The sequence below is a fragment of the Notamacropus eugenii genome, chromosome 3, assembly GCF_028372415.1.
Source record: "Notamacropus eugenii isolate mMacEug1 chromosome 3, mMacEug1.pri_v2, whole genome shotgun sequence".
In the NCBI taxonomy this organism is placed as follows: Eukaryota; Metazoa; Chordata; class Mammalia; order Diprotodontia; family Macropodidae; genus Notamacropus; species Notamacropus eugenii.
Window position 1 is genome coordinate 246,313,226 of NC_092874.1, and position 19,105 is coordinate 246,332,330.

Consider the following 19,105-nt stretch of genomic DNA (forward strand, 5'->3'; position numbering starts at 1 on the left):
TTACCTCTCCATTAGACTGTGAAGGCCTTGAGACTATTTTTACTTTTCTTTGTATCCTCTGTGCTTAGCACAGTGTGTGGCACATAGTAGGTATTTAACAAATACTTCCTTACTTGACTTGACTAAGGGTTGACCCTGAGCAACATCTATTTAAGAACCTTAAAGCGAAAAGTATTTGATGTGACTCTTGACCTTATTTCAAGAAAGAGTCATGATGAATTCAAGTGGATTCCCAAAGGATATGCAATGTCTTTTTTTCTTTTGAGACAACTGGGCTTAAGTGTTTTGCCCAGGGTCACACAGCTATTAAGTGTCAAGTGACTGAAGCTGAATTTGAACTTAAGTTTTCTTGACTCCAGTGTCACTGTTCTATCCACTACTGTGCCACCTAGCTGTCCCGCATAATAAGTTTTGATGACAGACAGCAAGAGACTGAGTCCCTGCATCCCGTCTCCAACGCCCCTCTTATTGGACTGGAAGGATACGAAGGTAATTGATGATTATTTATTTAGAGCCATCCCCCCCACCCAATCCCCAATGGGGGCTATGTGACCTCCATCAGCAGAATGGGAAAATCCTCAAATGCTGGTCTGCAAGGTAATGTTTTGAGAGACATCACTGTTCTCTCCTCTCCGTCTCCTGGAAATGGGACAGAAGAATAGGCTTCTTCAGAAACCACAGAGCAAATATTCATTTATACTCTGGGTTTTGTAATCTCATTGGGGCCACCAGTCAGGGGAAGCAACAAGAATAATGAATTTAGGACCTTTATTGACTGAAGCAGATGAAAATCACTTTGTTTGAAAGTTAAAGAAATTGGAAAAAAAAATTGAATAGCTTGACATTCCCAAGGCAAAGGGAGGGATTAGCTCTGACTTGCTGACAGTATAAGATCTAAATTCTTTAGCCTGATTGTTTAAGACCCTTCACAGACTTACTTCCAATCACATTTCTAGACTTATAATAGACTATTCCTTTTGTTTACCTGATCAAATTCTTCTACTTACATCTCCTAAATATAACCCCCAATTTGCCCATTTCTGTGCCTTTGCCACACTGTTCTCAGAAGCATAGAATCTCAGATTTGGAAGAGACTTCAGAGGTCATAAGTCCAACCCATCCCTGCACAGGATCATTTCCAGAACATCTCTGACAAATGTTTATCTGAAGGCAGTCCAATCCACCTCTGAAATACTTAGTTACCAGGAAGATTCTATTTGTTAGCAAGTCAAAATCTGCCTCTCTGACTGTTATTCATTTCTTCTAGCTCTGAGTTTTGAGTTCAAGCAGAAGTCTAATCTGTCTTACCCGTGACCAATCTCTTACATGTGACCACTGTCTTACATGTGACTACTTACATGTAATGGTTGCTCTATGTGACTACCCTTCAGTTATTGGAAGATGACTAGTATGTAGTGTTTCCAACCTCCCTCACCAACATCTCAGTAACTTTTCCCCTAAGTTATATTTTCTTGGGGGTATCCCCAGTTTCATCAAACAATCCCACATATTATGGTTTTCCTTCCCTATCTGGAAAACCTCTCCTTGCCTCCTCTTTGCTCAGATGTCACCTCTGCCATGAAGCCTTCCACAGTTAGAAGAGAGCTATCTCATCCGAACTCATAGTATTTTATAAATTCCCTTTACAATTTTATTTTAATTTGTATTATTGTTATTTACCTTCTCTCTCCTGGTAGATTATAATTTTTTGGGGGGGGTCAGGGACCAAATCTTATTATCTTTGTATACCTTCCAGTGCCTAGGATAGTGTGTTATGTACATAGTGAGCACTTCTTAAATATTTGTCATTACTTCAGGGATCCTGAAAGTGATTTTAATGTAGAAAGGTGCATTTTTCTCCAGAAAACACTCTAGTTTTACTCTAGAGTTCTGTGTCTTCTACCTTCCCTTTCTTGACTGTGACCAGGTTCAGAAATAGAGAAGCCTTGATTCTAAAGAGGGAGTTAGTCTTCTTTTCTTACAGTGTTCAGTTCATTAGCTAACTTTCCTCTCCCTTTCCCCAGTGCTCCAGGGAAAAAGTGTTTAACCTCAGTTTTGAGTTCATTTCTAAGGTCTCCTAAAGGGAGAGTAGAATGGCTCTCAATGTACAGCTATGAGACAGGTATTTAATTACCATACGCAAAATATTCTCGTTGATAGATTGACTTAAAACCAGATCCCTCAAATTAACGTATAACTACTATTACCTTCTTCCAGGATGCTGAGACTTAGACCTTCTTAGGACATAAAGCATTTGCTGCATTGCAGAACAGGTATTCCTCCATTTCATCGCTCTAAGATCTTGGTAACTCCAGACCCATGCCCTTAGGCCAGGGCTCCTCCCTCCTCTAGTCACTGGGATTCAGGCTTAGCTGTTTGCTTTCTCTGGAGGATAGACTTCCCTTCTGGCTTGTACTGGGGGCTGAGGCCTTCTTGTTGGGCTCCCCTGGGTGTGGGTCTAGGTACTGGCTGGATCCAGGGTCCTTGCTGCTGGGTTGCTATGGTAACACAGTCTTTCTGGTGGCTGACTCTGGCATAGAGCTTTTCTTGCTGGTCTGCCCCAGAGGTGTGGCCCTGCTGCTGTGTTGCTATGGAAATAGGGCCTCTACCCAGGGGCCTAGTCTCACTGTTGACCAGCCCAGGATTGGTCTTCACTACTGGTCAGTAATGAATTCAAGGCCTCTCTGGTGGCTTGTGCCAGAGATGGGATCACCCTTGGGAATGTATTGTGGGGAAGGCATGGAACTTTGCTGCAGACTCCCTACTATGAGGCTGAGTGCTACTGTTCTTGGACTTTGGTTCCCTCCCACCCCAGTGTGATCAACCTTTCTTGCCAGGTTAATAATCTGTTTCTCTGCTCCTAGATCAATTCTGAGGTGGTTTTCTAGTTATTTTGAGGGGAATTTGGAAGAACTTCAAAGGGCTTCTTCTTCACTCTGCCATCTTGGCACCAGAGGTCCAAGTAGAAAATTTAATAATTGATTCTTTGTGGGAGGTAAGGTTTATTTTTATTTTATTGTTTTATCTTTTTAAGTTTTATTGAATCCTTTTCTTTTCATACTCATATTTTCCCTTCTATCCTCTTCATTCAGCACCCTTGGATCCTACCTTACAATAAAAAAACTCATTTAGGCAAAATCAACAAGTCAAGTAACTGTCTTTATTCCACATACTGAGTCTCCCACCTCTTTTGAGAAGAGGGAGGTGTGTTCCATCCTCTGTTCTTCCAGGCTCTGATTATTTTTCACCATAATTAATCAGAATTACAAGGGCCAGCTAGGTGGCGCAGTGAGTAGAGTACCAGCCTTGGAGTCAGGAAGTCCTGAGTTCAAATCTGGCCTCAGACATGTGACACTTACTAGTCAAGTCCTTTAACCCCAATTGCCTTGCCTTCCCCTCTCTAAAAAAAACCCAAAAAACAAAAAAAAGAGTTAGACTGCCTTTCCAAGTTATTTTACACCATCAATTTATGGTTGACGACCTTCACAATAATTTTTGTTTCTGGTTGCTAATAATTAATATCAATATTTTTTCTTATGCTTCTCTCTCTTCACACTAATGAGTTACATCTGATAGTAATTCCTAATTATATGTTGAGTTGAAGTGAAGGATCATTTCTCATTCCACACCCACTCACACCCATGCCTAGAGGAAATATTTCCAATATCAGTGGCTGTCTTACTGGGACATATTCTATTCAGTTTATTATTATGTGAATTTTTCCTCTAGGGCTTCATCCTAGAATAGATTTTTCAAGTGAATGATTTAGCAGCCAGAGCTGAGGCGGCTACAATTTGCCTATGACATAAGGGAAGTATAGAGAGAGAACTGTATTAGAAGAACTATGGAGTAGGAGGAGGATCAGGCTTTGTGCTCTGAGGCTGCAGTTCTGTTGTGTGATCCAAAAGGGCCAGACCTGCAGATGTATCTCACTAGCTAGGTTTTACCCCTTTAGAAATTTAAAATGTAACCTAGTGACAGTTTTGCAATTGTATGACAGTAATGGAGTTGTTCCTTTAAAAAAAATGAGGGACAGAGGTTTAGCAGGGAGGAGGGAGCTTGAATCTTTTAGTGAAAATCAAGGTATTTCTGACCTCCATCTCAATTCAATTCAGCATTTATTAAACTGCCCACTATGTGCCAAGCGTTCTGCCAGGTTCTAGAAATGCAATAACTAAACAGCTCCTGCCTTCAAGGAGCTTAGATTCCACTGGAGGAATACATGAAGCCCAAATTCTATTTTTCCCAGAATGCCTTCCAGGGACAGCACCCTTCTTATAATAATAATAAAAGCTAACATTTAAATAGTATTTATTGTACAGTACTTACTATGTGCCAGACATCGGGCTAAGCACTTTACAATTATTGTCCCATTTGGTCTTCACAACAATTCTGAGAGGTGGGTACTATTATAAACCCCGTTTTACAGTTGAGGAAACTGAGACAAGTAGAGGTTATGTGACTTGCTCAAGGTCATATCACAAGTAAATGGGCTGAAACTGGATTTGAACTCAGGTCTTACTGACTGAAGGTCCAGCACTCTATCCTACCTACCTGCTACCTAGATGCTAAATTTTATCAATCTAGTGAATACTGAGTAATCCATTTATCCAAGAAAAAAAATCAAACAGAAATTACACAGATTAGAATATGCCAGAAAATAGTCAAGAATGAATGAGCTCATTAGCTGAAAGAGAAATGAGACCTTAGCTCAAATCAGGAGTGAAAGAACACTCTCCTCCAGAAGAGGTCCAATCTAGCTGAAAGAGAGAAAAAAGGAGGGAGGATGGAAGGGGAGAGAAAAGGAAGAAGGGAGAGAAAAGGAAGAAAGAAATTGTGATTCATAGCATCATAGAATCAAGCTAAAGCTATCCAAAGGATCATCTAGTATAAACCCTTCACTTTACAAATGAGGAAACTGAGGCCCTAAAAGGTTGAATTTCCCAAGATTTCCTAATTTGTTTTTATACACAGCATTTTTTAAAAAATCTCATATTCAGTTCCAAATTTTCTTCTTCCCTGTATTTTATCCCCTCCTCCACCCATTAAGAAGACAAACATGATGCCCATTATTCATATGAAGTCATACAAAATGTATTTTCACATTAGTCACATTATAAAAAAATAAAGAGAAAAAATATGCTTCAATCTGCACTCAGAGTCCCTGAGTTCTCTTTCTGGAGGTGAATAGCATTTTTCATTGTGAGTCCTTTGGGACTGTTGTGGATCATTGATGGATCAGAGCTACTAAGTCTTTCACAACTGATCATCCTTACAACGTTACTATTACTGATACAATGTTCTCCTGGTTCTGCTCACTTCACTTTGCATCAATTCATCTAAGTCTTAGCAGGTTTTTCTGAAACCATCTCGTTCATCATTTCTTATAACACAATAGTGTTCCATCACAATCACATACCATAACTTGTTTAACCATACTCCGGTTGATGGTCATTCCCTCTCTTTCCAATTCTTTGCCTCTACAGAAATAGATGCTATAAATATTTTTGTACCTATGGGTCTTTTTCCTTTTCCTTTGATCTCTTTGAGGTATAGCCCTAGTAGTTGTGTTGCTAAGTGAAATAGTATACACAGATATATGGCCCTTTAGTCATAATTCTAAATTAGTCTTCAGGATGGTAGGACCAGTTTACAACTCCACCGACAGTGCATTAATATACCTATTTTTCTATATACCCTCTAGTATTTGTCAGTCTCGTTTTTTGCCATCTTAGCCAATCTGATGAGTATGAAATGATGCCTCAGAGTAGTTTTAATTTGCATTTCTCTAATTATTAGTGATTTAGAGCATTTTTTTCCTATGGCTATTGATAGCTTTGATTTCTTTTAAAAACTGACTGTTCACATGCTTTGATAGTTTCTTAATTTTATGAATCTAGTGAATATTGAGTAATCTATTTATCCAAGAAAAATAATCAAACAGAAATCAGAGAAGTTATACAGATTAGAATATGCCAGAAAATACTCAAGAATGAATGAGCTCTTCAGCAGGAGAATGGCTCTTACTTTTATAAACTTGGCTCAGTTTCCTATATATTTGAGGAAGGAGACCTTTATCAGAGAAACTTGTTGTAACATTTGTTTCCCAATTTCCTGCTTGCCTTCTGTTTTGGGGTGTGTTGGTTTTGTTTGTGCAAAACCTTTTTAATTACATGTAATGAAAATTATCCATTTTGTTACTTGTGAATCTCTTTATCTCTCATTTGGCTACAGATAGGTGATATATAGTTTCACCCTTTAATTAAAAAAAAAGAAGGGAAGGGAGAGTACCACTAGGGTGCAGAAGAGGATATTTGGGTGAAAAGAAATTACATTCACTGATCATGCCAATACTTTTCTAGCCCCTCTAGTCACTGCTTCAGGTACATGGAATGGGATGAAAATAGGAGGAAAGGCAGCATGAAAGGGGAATAGAAGACATTTAGGAAGGATGGGATGACCAACAGAGAATTTGGAGAATTTTACACTTGGTGCAAGATCTTCATGTCTTATTACTGTGGTCATCATCCTTCTTCTCTTTAGTCTCCAGAAAGGGAGAAGAGTCCTCTGGATGTCTCTAGACAAAAACTGATTCTTGTTCCTTGTATGTATTCCCTTAGATGATCCTGCCTTTGGATCTTTGCTAATACTTCTCCTAATGCCAACAATACCCTCTATTCCTCAAGTTTTAGCTCCTGAAAATTTTCCCATTCTGAAATTCTTCCCATCCTTTAAAGCTTAGTTCAAAGGCCACCTCATCTGCAAAGTCTTTACTGAGCTCCATAGTTGGTAACGTTCATCAAATCTTAGACCTAGAGCTGGAAAGAACTTCAGAGGTTGTATGGTCCCACCCATACCCAACTCATGAATTCCTTTGCCAGTGTTTCTGATGAGAGGCTATCTAGTCTCTCCTTAAAGACCTCTAGTGATATGAAGTTCATTATTACCTGCTCTATTTCTGAACAGCTGTATTTGTTAGGAAGTTTATCTACCATCTCTCTCCCCCTCTTCCTCTCTCTGTCTCTCCTCTCCTTTGTCTCTGTCTCATGTCTCTCTTTCGTTTCTTTCTCATATCTTGCTCTCTCATCTCTCTTTGTCCATATGTCATCTCTCCCTCTGTCTATCTGTCTCTCCCCCCACACACACCTGAGGATGAACAGAGAGAAGAGTTGAAACTCAAATCAGCTTATTTCACTTCATATTATTAATACTTCAACTTATGTTATTAATTTATCTCGTTGTTGGTTTGTTTCTTTCTCTTTTTTTGCCTTTCTTTATATCCTCAGTGTTTAACACAATGCCTGGCACATAGTAAGCATGTAATAAGTGCTTAATGCCTGACTATTTATTCACATGACTGTTCTCCTTCCCTGTCCCTGCAGAGGATGATACCACATGGAGAAAGTTCAGCAGAAATCCAAACAAAGTTCTTTAAGAAAATTTGAAGTGAGAGAGATACAAAAATTAAAAAAAAAAACCCATTAATTAAGCATTTCCCATGTGTAAAGCACAGTTCTATGTGCTGAAGATACAGATAGAAATTCCTTTCAGTTGATGGCGTCAGAAAAAGCCTTCCTAGAAGTAGGAGTACCTGAGGTTTTGAAAGAAAGACTAGAATTCTGGAGGGCAGAGATGAAGAAGGCACATATAAAGACACAGAGTAGGGAGAGTGAAGGATGTGACTGAGGAACATCTATTTCTGATGGCCTTTCTCCCATTGGATGTTTTGTGTCACCTTTGACCTCTTTTATGGACTTATCATGCCCTATTTTGTACGTTAGTTATTTGTGGATCATGTTCCACTTTTAGACTATAAAGCCCTAGAGAGCAGGGTTAATATTTTTTGACACTAGAACAATGATATGGCCTAGTGGAAAAAACATTTCAATTCACCAAGTGACTATAGACAAGCTCCTTAACCTCTGTGACTCTCAGTTTCTTCCTCTATAAAATTGAGATAATATATTAAAAAAATAAAATTTTATTAATATTTGTTTTTATATTACTTATATTTCCCAATATATCTCACCGTCCTTCCTGCCTCACTGAAACCTACCCTTTACCACATAAAGAGAGGACAACCATTCAGCAAAACCGATCAACGCATCAGAAAAGTTTGATGCTGTATACAGTGTTTTACACCCATTGTCCCCACCTCTACAAAGAATTAGAAAGACATGGCTTCTCATATCCCTTTTCTTAGAGCCAATCTTGGCATTTATAATCCTGCTGCATGAAATGGTTTCGTGGCTCTTCTTTCCATTTGCATTTTTTGTAGACTGCAAGGTGTGTATTATTTTCTTCCTGCTTCCTTCACATTGCAAGTTTTCCTGACTTATAGCCTCATAAAATTCCATCATATTCATACAACCCAATTTGTTTAGCCATGTGTCAATGGATGGGTGTCTATCTGGTTCCCACATTTTTGCTACCACAAAAGTGTTGGTATAAATATGTCAATGTATATGAGGCCTTGCTTTTTATTATTGAGCATTTTGGAATATTGAGGATTATATTATCTGAAGTACCTACCCCACAGAGCTGTTGAGAAGTAAGCAAGATAATATGTTGGAATGCTTTCTATCCCCTCCACTCTTAGACCAGTATAGCTAATGAATGTGTATTTGGTGTGTTTGTTGAATGGAACTGGTCACGTCTGAATTCCCTTAGGGAACAGAACAGGAGCGATAAGGGTATTTGGGACATTCAACATGACTCCAGCTGCGGGGCTCCAGCATGACTCACTGATGATGAGTCTGATTAACTAGTCATAGAATCCTGGGTTCAGAGTTGGAAATAAACTCAGAGGACATCTACACCAACTTGCCTGAAGAGGAATGCCCTCTGTAATATCCCAGAAGTATGAATCATTTTATACTTAGTCATCTGTGTATATGATGTAACCCTACTAAATTGTAAGATCCATGAGCACGTGGAATGGTCCTTACTTACATTTTGTATATCTTTAAACATTGAACAGTAATCATAATAAGCAACTCCTATTATAGGCCTTTAAGATTTACAAACTACTTTCCTCAGAATGATCCTATCAGGCAAGTAGTGCAACTATGAGTATACTGATTTTGAAGATGAGAAAACAGGCTTAGAAAGTAAAGCGACGTGTGTATGGTTGAATTGCTATTGGTTTAAGAGGATTTGAATCTAAATCTCTTTTCTCCAGGTGACAGGGAGCTCCTGTCTGTTGCCTGAATAATACTGATCTATGGACTCTTACACTCAAAACCAGGCCCTAGTCCCCAAGGTACATTTTAAAATAAGTGAAATAAACATTGTCTGATGCCCTTTAGTGTTCTCAACCAAGTTCGAAAGACCCTGGGCATACTAATCTATAGCTTTTACAAAGATGTTACATATAGCATAAGGACTACAGCTAATTGATGGGAAGGTGGATATTGTCTTTATAGAACATGGTAGAAGATGAGGCACTTGCTTGTATCCAAAAACATCAGAGTCCAGACCTGAACATGCTCAGATTTTCTCTTCCTAGTGAGTTATCCAAAATATTAGGTATTATTCTCTGCCTAACTCTAATCTAATGTCTGGAGCCTTGATGGGTCCACCTCTGGTCATGAGTGATTTAGGGACTGGTATTGTTAGATAATAAAAAGACTTCTGGTTTGCTGAGAAGCTGGAAGAATGGATGACTAAGAAGATGCTGAGCCAGAACTGAATTCTCATACAAAAGGACTGATGGATCCTTCCCTTGGCCTTTTGTTCTCTCGCTTCTTGGTGGTGAAGGAAACAAAACTGCAGTGAAGGAGTGTCTCCTGCACTGTCAGTCCATGAATGTATATCAACTCTGTTTTTTTTTTTTGTTGTATATTTATTATCTTAGGCAAACTCAGATCCTTAGAAGGGAGTGTCCAGGAGTTCAGAAGATCCATCAAAATCATCCTGCTGGCAACTGGACTAAGTAGCAGAGGCCACTAAGATCTGGTAGCAGCGTCAATTAGGTCTGGTGAAGAGCCAGCACTGTGTGTCTGTCCATCTATCTACACATACACAGACGTGCACACACACATACACACACACAGTGCGCATTTTGTTATTGAGTCATTTCAGTTGTATTTGACTCTTTGTGACTCCATTTCTTTCTCCAGCTCGTTTTACAGATGAGGGATGGGGGCAAACAAGGTTAAGTGACTTGCCGAGGGTCATATAGCTAGTAAGTGTCTGAGGCTGTATTTGAACTCATAAAGATGAGTCTTCCTGAGAGCATGCACATGTATAGAATTGTTGACTTGTTTCAGTCATGTCTGACTCTGTGTCTCCATTTAGAGTTTTCTTGACAAAATGCTGGAGTGGTTTGCCATTACATATTCTCCAAAATCTGGATATATAATCTACACCATATGTACACATGTATAATCTATATCACATACATTCTCTATACCACACACAGTATACACATACATACACACCATACATACATGCACATATGTGTACATTATAGACACTCTGGACTGATGACAGATGCATGAATGAGAACAAAATAGAAAATAAAATTGATGAAATTCATACCATGAACATCGCCATTATAAGAGTTTACCTGGAAAGTTGCCTTTAAAGGGAAGGGTTATATTTACAAACATGTGTTGATAACAAATGCATACTATGCAAACACATGCAGAAACCTCTTCATTACTCTCCATGCAAGAATGATGAGAATCAGTGGCTTGGAGAATAGATTGCCAGCCTTGGCATCAGGGAGGCATCAATGACCCGTATCATCTATATCAACATTGACACATTATTTAACCTCAGTACCCTCAAGCAACCACCTTAGATGATGTTATTAACAGGTTGTCAAGTGGCATTACTGGAAAGAATTTCCACACCAGAAGTTCCTGGAGTGATGAAATCACAGATCTAAACCCTAAAACCTAAGAATTCTCCAATTCTCCAGGAAAATCCTAGTGTAGCATATCTTTCTAAAACTTCAGCAGTTGTACCTGGTCAGCAGAGACTTGGATATATGATGAATGGTGGAAATGCCCTCTAGTGGTCAGAAGAAGCCACTGCCCACCTCGTACAGTCTGGTAGCTACTGGCCCCCTGCACCTGCTTTCTGAACTGGTAAAAAGAAGACAGTTTTTCTCAGGAGTACCATTAAATCATTTTTAGATTCTGTACCCCAACAATAGATAGGTGAAGCTCGTGGCTTCTCAGAAAGTAAGAAGTAGAATTTGGAAGAGGTTGGGAAGCATTTAGAGTCAGTAGACCTGAGTTCAAATCCTGATGGGACAGGATAAAATTGGACAAATCATTTTTCATCTCTGAATCTTCATTTTCTCATCTATAAAATGAGGGAGTTGGAGTAGATGACCGCCAAGGGGTCACAAAAGGAACATTATCATCTTAAGTTGACTGACTCATCATTTGTTTCCCAATGTGCTTCTGGCAAAAATGGGAACCAAAAATGGAGGGCATAGTTCCAAGACTTCCCAGCCTCAGCAAAGTTCACTTTCTTTTCTAGTGTAAGCAGGCTTTGACGCAGAATGATCCCTCTGTAGGTAGCATGTGAAGGCTTTAAGAGAGTGACTCCACAGATTTCTGGAACTGTTTTGCAAAAGTGGGAATTAATTAATTAAAATATTCAAGTCACCCATCCCTATTTAAAGTAAGTGACTGAATGCTATGGTTCAACTATTTATCAAGTGAGAACACATATCTGTCACTTACTAGGCGTGAACAAGGCCTGGATACTTCTTCAGGTTGGACAGGAAGTTTGATCCTATTGACCAAGAGACTTAATTGTTCCCTATGGGTATGCCATAAAATAGAAGACTAGTTCAGAATCCACAGATGGGAGCAAGTGATGAGCAAGGGACAATATTACAGACAAACCCCTAGGAAGGAGCCTGCTTGGTGGGGAAGAATGACCTGTAATTGGGCTAATTCTCTTTGCCTTTCCATGGCTAGAGGAGGGCCCTTAAACAATCAGGAGATCAAAAAATTTTGGACTTAACCTCTTCCTATTGCCCCAGCAGCAGTTGGCATCAGTGTCTGATAAGACTGGATAAGAGACTGGATTGAATGTGGAAAGGAAGATTCAAGACTCTGATAGCAGTCCAGCAGAAAAACTACACCATAGTTCAGGAGAACATCTTGAGATCTCCAGCAAAAAGACTTCTAGGAGATATGAGTTACTCCTATGCCACATGTATTGCCCAAACTTGGGTCTACTTTCCCTTAAATTCTAAATATACTGGTGGGAAAGAGTATCACAGATTTTCAGGAAGATATACAACTATTCTTACTATAAGACCTTAGTAAAATATCCTTTTCTAAAAGTCAGAATGACTAATTGATTTTAGTTAAAATATTGTAGCAGGAAGGACACCGGTGAGGGCTCATGAGCATTGGTAATAGGAACAGCCCACAACCTCTCAGGGCTACCCCTAGAGCCCTGGTTGGAGATGTAGCTAGCCTTACTCTGAGGGCCCAATTCACCAATGGGAATAGGAATTGTACTTTTAAAGCATGATCTAAAGGACTATGTAAGTTCCTCTCATCTTTCTATAAAGGCAAAGTTATGATGTTTCATTACTTTATGTGGAAAAAACCCTAACAACCTAAACCAGGAATTAGGAACAACTTAAAGAAATAGAGGAGTTTGCAAGTATAACCTGTAGTAGTGCAGGATGAAAGATGGTGTTGAGGGTAGCGGGCATGGGAACTAAAGTTTCACTGGCTTTTGGTATAACTCAAGAGTGACAATAGTCTAGAAAGCTTCAGTGCATTTCAGTCACACCCTTCTGAAGCCCAGGCCCTGACTCTTAGAATCAAGCAGCAATGTCTGGTCTTAGACCTTGCATCACAAAACACCCAGAATGGCTTTAGTCTCTATGACCGCCAATGTGCTGACTTGCTCCCAGAATTTTCCTCTTTGAATCTGCCTCACTGAGCCTCTGCTTCCCTTCCAGATGAGAGTAACTTACATTGTCCCATTGTGCCCACAATTCCTTCAAGTCCCCAAAAGCCATGCTCCAGAAACTTTTCGTCTCTGTCTGAAAAGGGGTCAGTTTGACTCAAAACCTGACTACACTAGGATATAACCTCCATAACCACAAGAAAATCACTGTAACAAAAGCAGATATTTAGGATAATTGTGCTAAACGTGGATATTAAGTTTAACCCCAAATGTTACTACCTTTCCACATTATAGAGAGAAAGTGGTTGATAAAGAAGTAAACCTTGAGTAAAGAGATTTGGGTTCCAGTCCTCCTGGGTGCATAACCTTGGTTGATTCATTTCACTTCTCTGGGCCTCAATTTCCTCATTGGTGAAATGGTCCCTTTCATCTCTACCATTCTAAGTGTAATCTCAGTCTCAAAGTAGAGGAAATTAAGTACTCAAAGGAATTAGTGAGATTTAAAGAGAATAGTGGGATGGGGATCCCCTCTAGGTCCTCCACTGTGGCCCTTTGAATCCAAACCTCACAGAACAAATCTCCTTAATAAAAGGATTTGTTCTGTAAAACTTGTACTCAGTCAAAAGGCCACATGTGGCCTCGAGAACTCATGTTCCCCACTCCTGGTAGATTTCCTAATCTTCTGGCTTCTAGCTTCATGAGGGGATATGTAATGTTTCAACCTCTCTTCAGGTTCCTTAAGAGAAAAACAAACGGGGAAGAAACCAGCATATTAGGAGATCTACGCATGTGCAGGGTACAAGGCAAGACCACTTATACAAGCTTCTCTGATGATGCATAGAAGCTATTTGAAAGCAACTTCCATTTGTCTTTCTACAGCCCTTGCCACAACTCATTCATCCAACAAAATTGAAACATGATTTTAAGCTAAATGGAACACAAACTTGTATTGCTGAAAACTTTCATCAGCAAAAGAGAGGAAAAACAACACCTTCCCAGTTGCTCAGGCTTACAACCTAGGTATTACCCTGGATTTCTCACTATCTCTCATACCTACCCTCCCTCCATATCTAAGCCATTGTCATGGTTTGCTGATTTAGCCTTTGTACCATTGTCCCAATTGTAATGCTAATGGGATTAAAGATCTTCCCCACACATTCATGGGCCTGCCCATTAAGGCAAGTTTGAATAGGGGAGATTTGTAGGAAGGGCCACACCTTATGTTAATGAGGCACTGGTTCTCAAGGGTTGTGATACTTTGTGGCTCTAAAAATGTATAAATGCTCTGAGGTGAGGTTTTGCGTTGGGGCTTACTCTTTGGAAATGTTTGTTTGGCCAGAGACTTTGGGCAGCCACTAAGGAACCCCCCAGCTTTGAAAACCCAGATGTGGTGCTTCTCTCTCTGGTAACTATGGTCAGACAATTGGATCTGTCTGTTGATCTGTGATGTATGTATTGCTTATGGTCAGACAGTAAGAAGCCCTGTCTGTTGGTCTTTATTTCTCTGTTCATATTTTCTCTAAAGTTCAGAGTGCTGATGTTTCCCCCTGAACTAAGTGAATGATATATGTGCTTGATTAAAGTGATTGTTGACTCCTCAAAAATTGCTTTTCCTTTTAGAAAAGCACATCTAAGAACCTGTACAGGAGGCCTTCCTGTGTATGTCAGGGTCCTTGCTGATACACCAATATACCTCCTTCTCTCCTCTGACACTGCCCCCACTCTAGTGCAGACCCTCAACACCTCACACCTTGATTATTGCACTAACCTGCTGGTGGGTCTGCCTGCCTCAAGTCTCTCCTCATTCCAATGCACTCTCCATTCAGCCACTAAAGAAATTTCTTTAAAACCTAAGCACAGTCATGTCACTTTCCTACTCAATAAACTCCATTGGCCCCCTATTTCCTCCAGGAACAAATACAAAATGTTTTATTCAATATTCAAAGCCCTTTATAACCCAGCCCCCTCCTACCTTTCAAGCCTTCTTATACCTTATTCCCTAATTAAAATGTACTCTTTGATGCAGTGACACTTGTCTCCTGGCTGTTCCATGAGCAAGATACTTCATTGCTTGGCTCTGATTGATCCCTAGGCTTGGAATGCACTCCCTCTACCACTCCAACTACTGACCTCCCTGACTACCTTTCAGTCTCAACTAAAATCCCATCTCTTATAGGAAGCCTTCCCAAACCCTTCTTAATTCTAATGCCTTCCCTCTGTTACTTATTTCCTATTAATCCTGTATGAAGCTTGCTTTGTCCATATTTGTTTGCATGTCATCTCCCCCATTAGACTATAAGCTTTTTCAGGGCAAGAAGTGTCATTTAGTTCTTTTTGTATCCCTATCACTTAGCATGATGCCTGGCACATAACAGATGACTAATAAACACTTATTGAATTGAACAAGTCAATGAACTGGGAGTGCAATTTCTCAACAAGTCTAAAAACACCAACCAAACACAAAAACACATCTGCACTATATTTTGTATTCTCTGTAACGTGAATAAAACACCTTCTTCTCTCTGGTTTCACATTCTAGATTTGCTAGTTCCCCACTATTTATCAGAAACATATTCCTAGTGAAACCAACTCCTGGGATGTGAGAAAATAAGTTTTAAAGGACTGTTGGTGGGAAATCTCAGACAGCCACAGGGATGGTAGCTTATCAAGACGTAAGACAACCAGCCTAGATTGCATTTTGAAATATTTGCTTCAATTTAAATCCCTCAGGTAGTTTAGTCAATTGAAGGACAAAAAAAAGAAATACTTGATTTAGGAATGTATTGTGATTTCTCTGTATGATGATCTTCCAGTGTAGATTAAAATGTAAACTAAAATGAACCTTATCTTGTTCTTTCAGAAGGGTTCAGAGGCCTCAGGCAATGGGAAACACCCACAACTCATCTCTTCCCAAGTGGTTCTTTGATGGAAATGAAACATTTCCAAACAACCTTTCATCATGGCTGGCATTGCCATGGGGAATTTGAGATGATGCTTGATCCTACCCATGTGAAATCCCTCCCAGGCTACCAGCCTAATCTTTTTTTTCTTTTTAAAGAAGAGTTTATAAGATCCGATGATATTTTCCCCTGCAATTTCATGTAAGCTGTATTTGTGACACAGGAAGTGCATCAGTCCAACAGTATCTGCCAAAAAGGATCTGCAAAAGTGTTTGAGATGAAAATGCAGAGAAGATTGTTATACATTTTGCTGAGTTGAACACAATAGTCAATTTTCTTTCCCTGAAAGAAGAATTTATATCAGTCGACCTCTTCTACTGATGCCCTTCCTGCAAGTGCGTTTTTTTTTTTTAAAAGCAGCTGAATTTATGAATATGAGATGATTTTTAAAAATAACCAGAAGGGCACATTCAATGAAGTTAGCCACATGCAGAAGAGGCTGTAAATCTTTTCCAGGAATACTTGGACAGAAGCCTCAAATGTGAAGCAGTGTGACCATGATGGAGAAAAATTAACCTTTACAATTTTCCTGCATGATATTTTGGGATTTGTTACTTTTCTTTTTTTATTTAAATTACATTTCCAGCTTATTGACTTCTTCCTCTCTTTTGCTAATGAAAGTTTTTAGCCACAGAAATTTCCTCTGAGGACTGATTTGACTACATCCTAAAATTTTTGTCGTATTTGTTAATTTTTGTTTTCTTTAATCAAATCATTGTGTATGTTATTCTTTGGATAATCTGTAAGTTATTTCATCTCCATTTATGTTTGCTTCCTTTCTTCAAAGGCCGCTTATGGATTATCATTTTTATTGCATTTTGGCTAGTAAAGAATGTGTACTTTTTGCTTTCATTTATACAAGTTTTAGGCCTTACCACATAGGTAATTTTTATAACAGTGCTGTGCATAGCTGGGAAGTATATATTTTTTCATTCATTTCTATTCCTGTTTGGTAATTGCCAGAGGCTTAATATACTTAATTTTTCTGAAATTCTACTTAGGTTCTTTACTTTTTTTTGTTCAATTTGTTTAACTCTAAAAGAGGACACACTGAGATCTCTAACCAGCAGAGTTTTGTGGTCCATTTCTCTTTGTAATTTGATAGAGATTTTCTTCAAGTACTTAGTGTTTATATATTAATGTATATTATATATTGATATAATTTTATTCTGTTATTCTCTAAATTTCAGGCAGCTTTCTAATACCTATGGAGTCAGTGCTCTCCAAAGTGGGGATCATTATAGTCCTACGAGACTTTTGGTATGACAGTAAGAGGGGTGCGTGATCAGCTAATTCAAGGGTGGGAAAACAGGTCATATCCTTCTTTCATTCAACCGTCTTCCACTTCTGACCTGAGTGGCTATGCCAAACATTGATATCTCAAAGTAGATACAATCTACCACAGTCTTGTCACACTTATTAGCTCTGCAGAAAAAATTCCTCACCTCAGTATTGCCATGACCTGTCCCCTCAAGATCATTTTGTGATTACAAGAAGGCACCCCATACCAGGCAGGTTCTGGAGTCCAGGGCGGTGACTTATGAACAAGAATCCTATTCTTCTCCTTTAGCTTTGGGTGGTAAAGAACAAGTTAAACAGGATGAGCAGGAATGAATGAGTTGTAATCTTCATGCCAGATCTCACTACATTATCTTTCCTCCTGTCAAGAGCACCTCCATCCTCTAGTCGCCAAGGTTCACAACCTCTACATCATCTTCTAATCCTCATTTGCCTTAACTCCAGGTATCTAATCAGTGGACATATCTTGTTTCAATCTCCATATCTCTCCATGCAAGCAAGGACAAACCCTAGTTCAGGTCTTCATCAGCTCTTACCTGGACTATGTCACTAACCTGGTGGTATTTTTATCTATTTAAACTTACTCCAGTAGTCTCTTTTTACTCTGATCCCTTCTGCACATGGTTACCAAATTGATATTTTAAAATTTTGGGTTCAACCATGTCATCCCCCTACTCAATAAACTACAGTGGCTCCTTATTTACTCAAGGATCCAATATTATTTCTTTTTTATCCTATTCCTTTTAGATGTTTATTTACATGTAAGTTTTTTTAAATGTATGTAATTATTAGAACAGTGGCACATTAATATTATATATAAAGAAGTTAATGTGCAAATACCAACAGTTGTGTGCTCAACAATTTATTTTTCACAGATCGGGTGCATGATCCAAAAACTTCAGAGAACATAATTCTAAGTATCTACATGGGTTGGGTTTCCAGTGAATGGAGGAAGTCCCAAATTAAAGAATGTTGATCCTTTGTGCATATACAATTAGGTTTAAACTTAAATAAGTTTTTTGCAAAGTTATGGTCCTCCAAGTACGAAGTCTAGAAGGTCAATACTAAGCATGTCTTAAACAAAGAAAATAATTTTAAATGAAGGAGATCCAACATGTTTTCTAGATTACTGTACTTCTTCTAAGGGCAATCTCCTAGCTTTAAGAAAAAAAGCCAACCAAATTTTATTTACATCTTTTGTTTTTTCAACCCAACTCTTTCTGGAAACACACCCAAAGCTTCCAGAATTGTCCCCTGGCCCAGAATCAAACCTCCTTTGTATTAAAGAAAAGCAGTTAAGCAAACAACTGATTCATTAACCACCTTGCTCTTCCCACCCCCCCTACCCCCCACATTTGACATATTATATCACATCCTATTCTCAGAGAGAAAGGAGCTATGTATATTTGTCTCTTTCCCCATATAATCATTACTGGTTATTCAGTCACTCTGAATCTGTCTTCTAGTGATTTTTTTCATTTACACCATTGTCTTTGTGCAGCAAATAAGATAATGAATGTAAAGTGTTACGCAAAATTTAAAGAGCTGTATAAATGTTAGCTCTTATTAACATCATGTTGTTCCCCTAATTCTTCTTATTCACTCTGCATCAGTTCATATACATCATCTCGCATTTCTTTGAATTCCTCCATTACATTCATATACAACATCTGGTTTATCCACTTCCTGGTGAAGGGGTATCTATTTCATTTCTAGTTCTTGGTTTCTACCAAAAATGCTATTAATATTTTGATATCTATTGGACCTTTCAGTATTTATTCTCTTAGTGATACAAACTCCATAATAAGATCTCTGGATCAAACAGTTATTTTTCAGGCATAATCCCAACATGCTGTTTTAAGTAACTTAGCTCCATTTTGTTCCTATTTCTTCATTTCTAACTCAGATGTACCATCTAGTTTACCAGCAGCTTTTGTAGACCTATCTACTAT